The sequence below is a fragment of the Ixodes scapularis genome, unplaced genomic scaffold (assembly GCF_016920785.2).
Source record: "Ixodes scapularis isolate PalLabHiFi unplaced genomic scaffold, ASM1692078v2 PGA_scaffold0__279_contigs__length_252992795, whole genome shotgun sequence".
Taxonomy (NCBI): domain Eukaryota; kingdom Metazoa; phylum Arthropoda; class Arachnida; order Ixodida; family Ixodidae; genus Ixodes; species Ixodes scapularis.
Genome location: NW_024609835.1, coordinates 18,494,989 through 18,499,607, shown reverse-complemented (window position 1 = coordinate 18,499,607; position 4,619 = coordinate 18,494,989). Strand labels below are relative to the sequence as shown.

General features: G+C 51.2%; 1 pseudogene; it reads right to left on the bottom strand.

The window, feature by feature from the left end:
* Positions 1–1,762: 1,762 nt before the first annotated feature.
* On the bottom strand, positions 1,763–3,370 carry LOC115312684 (annotated as a pseudogene).
* Between the last annotated feature and the right edge of the window lie 1,249 nt (positions 3,371–4,619).

The window sequence follows — 4,619 nt, the reverse complement described above, 5'->3', positions numbered from 1 at the left end:
ATTCTGGAACCGCAATTGGTGACTGTCAGGTTTCGGAGGATTAGCTGGTGGCCTACATTATCAAAAGCTCCCTTGACGTCCAGGGCGAGCACTGCTTGGGTCGTCGTCCTGGAGATGGGGTCGAGGATGTCCTCTTTTAGCTGTAGCATGACGTCCTGGGTTGACAAGTGCTCTCTAAAACCAAACATGGTGTGCGAGAACACGCCCGTTTCCTCCATGTGCGGCTGCAGCCGTTTGAGGACGACCCGTTCCATCAGCTTTCCCACGCAAGACGTGAGGGCGATTGGTCGCAGGTTGTCGAGGCAGAGCTCCTTCCCAGGTTTGGGGATTAGGGTAATTTCCGAGTGTTTCCACTCATTGGGGAGCTCGCCGTTCTCCCATACCTGGTTGATATGTTTTAAGAGGGTCTGAACCGAACCCGCGTCTAGGTTACGAAGCAGCGTGTTTTGGACGCGGTCCTCGCCAGGTGCCGTATTACGGCCCAGGTCTTGAAGCGCGCTCCATACCTCTTCGAAGCTGAAGGGGACGTCCAGTTCTGGGTTTGGCTCGCCTTCGTAGTCATGATACACCTCGTCCGGGGACGAGCCGATGTACCGTAGTTTGAGCTGTTCGAGGAGGTCCTGGTTGGTGCCGGGGAAGTCGCGCACAATTTTCTGGAGGTTCTGGCTGGTATTGCGTTTACTTTTGCTAGGGTCCAGGAGGTGTCGCAAGAACTGCCACGCGTCCTTGGTCCCCAGTTTTCCCTGGAGATCGGTGCACTTTTTGTTCCAGTTGGAAAGCGCCAGTTGGGTTGCGTACTCGAGCGCTTCCGTCGTGATTGCCGCGATCCGTTTCTTGAGCTTGCGGTTTAGCTTCTGGCGCTTCCAGCGCTTGATCAGACCGTGCCTTGCCTCCCACAAGTGGAGCAGGTGCCTGTCCACCTCGGGAGTCTCTGTTGTCAGGTTGATAGTTTCCGTATAGGTGTTCTTGTCGCACACTAGGCGCTCGGTCCAGCTGGCAAGGGAAGCATCCTCGTGCTCTCGCTCGCTATGTGTGGCCGTGCGTGCTGCACGAAACCTGTCCCAGTCTGTCAGGGCTTGTTTCCGGAGGAACTTTTTTCCTGGCGAGACGGCGATGTCCACTTGGGCTATGGCGTGGTCGCTTCCCAGGTTCACCTCGAGGTTTGACCATTCCGACCACCGTCCGCATCTCGTCAGCGCGAGGTCCGGGCACGTGTCGCGGTTAACACTGTTGCCCGTCCTCGTGGGCTGCTCCGGGTCTGTCAGGATAGAGAGGCGTTGTTGGCAGATTAAGTGGTAAAGTCGGGTGCCCTTGGCCATAGATCGAGTGTACCCCCAGGCCGAGTGCGGCGCGTTAAAGTCGCCTACTATGAGGAGCTGGTTCCGTGCAAGTTTAAGCGCGCGCGCAAACAGTTTGCTAAAATTCTCGTGCCTGTTGCGTGGCGGACTATATACGTTGAGAATAAAGAACGAGGGCCAGTGGCGTTTCTCGGGAATAATTTCTATGAGCACGTGGTCTATGCTCTCGTCGCTGAGTTCGTGCATGCGGGCATTTACGTGGTTTGCTGCTAGGACTGCCACGCGCTGGCATATGAGAGGGACAAGCACCTTGTAGCCCGAAAGTGAGGGTGTCTCGGTTCCAGTTTCCTGGAGTGCTATTATGTCGGGGGGTTTGTCAAGTCCGGCAATGTACTGCGCTAGGGCCCCACGTTTGTTGCGGTACCCCCGGCAGTTCCACTGCCAGACTCTAGTTATGGCCGCTCGGCGTTGCTCTGCCATAAGCGGGCTCTGCCATTTCTACTGAGGGTGTCTACCCGACTGGGCGTGTCGGGTATGGTAGCTCCTGCGGACACCACTGAAGTACTGGTGGTAAAACCCTTAATTTGAGTAGAAGATGACCCTAGCATCCCTCAAGAAGAGGGAGCACTGCTTGGATTATGGTAGTAAGTGTCTTTGCCCAGGTTGATTCGATGCTTTTAAGTAGGCTGAGAGCGATCTTGACTGCGGCCTTGACAAAAGACATCCATTCAGGTGAACTGTCTCCAAAGGAAGTTGTTGGTTGCGCATTTGTGTCCTTCGAATGGCAGGGTTGCGGCTGAGTGGTGGGTGCAGAAGAGGTCTGGGATTCCTGAGGTGTTGATGCAGCCGGCATATTGCTTTTTTGTTTTTCGTGTGGACTTGAACCCTGGCAATCTTTTTTAGTTGCTTGACTTTTAGGTTTTGTTTGTTTGACGACCGTCGTGAATAGCGATGATGTAGTCACATCTTTTAAAGTTTCTTCCATGTCTCGCTCTCCTGAATTCTTGAGTTCAGTGACAGTCGGTTCTTTCGTGGCATTGCTGCCTGCTTGAGTAGATTCCATCTCCGGGAAGAGCTCATCGTACTCCAAGGCGGATTTGGCGACATGAAATCCCACCAAGTTGGATTTTGAGTACGCCTGGATCTCCCCTAGTTTCTTTCGCTTCGAGCAGAAGCGTGCTGTAGCTTCGTGTTCTTGGCCGCAGTTGACACATTTGGCAGGCATTGATTGACATGCGATGTCTGTTGATTCATGTGGTTTTCCACAATGTTCACACTTTTTGGGGCGTTTGCAGGTCACTCGCTTGTGTCCGAATCCAAAGCAGTTAAGGCACTGGATGGGCCTTTCTTCAAAAGGATGAACGGGATGGCGTACATGCCCCAGAAGAACATGGGTTGGCAGAATCTTGCCCCGGTTTTACCACTTTGACTGTGCTAGACTTCCCTAGGCGTCGGACGGCACCAACGCTAATATTGGACCTGAGATGCGAGGTGATCTCCTCATTAGAAAGCTCTTTGTCGACGTCCTGAATCATTCCGTTGACCGTTGCTCCAGCCAGTGGAGAGTATGACATCACCGGAATTCCACAGAGAGCCTTCAAGTTGAGCAATGTTTTTGTAGCTTCACCATTTCTGGTGTCAACTGCGATGACATTCAATCTGCTGTTAAAGCGAACCTCGTGAATGCCCTCAGGACAGGAGTTTTCTAGAGCTCTTGAGAGCTTCACACTACTGAGGGTTGTTATTAACGTCTCAGTATCCGCAGGGGCGAACACAACAGTGAGCCCTTCTTCGATGGCTTTTGATTGGATTATTGTCTCCGAGCTGGAGTTGGAGTTGTTGCGCCGAGTTCTCTTTCTTGATCTAACTTCTTGATACGGACCTCCGGTATCGTCGTCTTGTTCCATACAGTTGATGTCTGTAGTCGACGATGCAACGGAACCATCGGAGCAAATAGAGTGCCCATCATCTGGTTGCGACGTCACGCGTGCTTCGTTCCTTTGATGTTGCTCAGGAGTTATGCCTAGTGCTGTATTAGCAGCGTCAGGGACGCCCGCTTGGGCAGCTTCCATGTTCGTTCACATGGAACGATAGCAGCGGAAAAGGCTGCAGTTTTCTCTAAAAGAGATCTCGGCGGTCTGCTTGATTTCTTTGTCAGGCACACTGAGTTTAGAAATACTGCCCGTTAATATTTGATCGAGATTTTCGCAATAGAAGGTAAAAAATACGAAAAATTACCAGGAATGGAAGATTGGACGTCTTTGGTTAGAGCACTTCGTCGTCGTCCTCCCTGGATCGCTAGGTAGCCTCTGCTAACTGGTTCCTATGCATGGACTTACTGTCCGACAACATTGCTTGGGACTTATTCTGCGACATGGTCTGGGCAGCCTGCAATTACTCTATACACTCAAACCTTACTTAAAAAAAAAGAAAGTTAAACCATGAATAACAGGTCCCATCAGGAAATTATCAATCAAGATCAAGCGCCTCTTCAAAAAGGCATTGAAACTGACGACCTGAAACATTTGTCAGAATACAAGTACCTCGTTCGAACACTGAGAGATGAGATACGAGTGTCCTACTAGAGATACCTTAGTGGCATCGTTAGCCAAGCCAGAACGTGCCCCAAGCGGTTTTGGCAGTCCTTTGGCTCCCAGCAGGGGAATAGTACCACCACCCAACTCCATTTTGAACGTGGCCTCTCTGACAATCCACAGAACATTGCGAACTCCTCTGTTGAATACTTCAACAAGGTAGTGCCCACTTTTAACAAACCCTCTCCTACTCCACATGGAGGCAGCCACTCGGCGGACCAGTTGACTCACATGGAGGCCACTCCCGTGCTCGATCCTCCGTCTGTGAAAGCAGACGAGGTTCAATGTGCCATCTTCAAGCTGAAGAACAGTGCCTCACTGAGTCCAGGTGGCATACCTCACCACTACTCGAGGCTATTTCTTCTGCTCTCCCCCTTCGTCTGGCCAATGTGTACCACTACACATGATCCCTCTCTACAAATGGACAGGAAAACTCTTGAGCACTCTTGAAAACTGCCGTTCAAGTAGCCTCACCTTCATCCTTTGCAAAATTTGTGGAAGTTTTCTTTGTAGCAAACCTTTCCGAGGCCCTTGAACCGAACAATCTCATTTGCAACACTCAACACGGCTTCAAGAAAGGACGGATTTGTGAAACTTTGCTTTCCCTCCTGCACCATGACCCGAGTGGTGCCCTCGACAGCTCCAAAGAAGGTGACGTTTTTTTCCTGGATTTCACAAGTGCATTTGACAGTATTAATCACAACCTCATCATCACCAAACTCCCGTA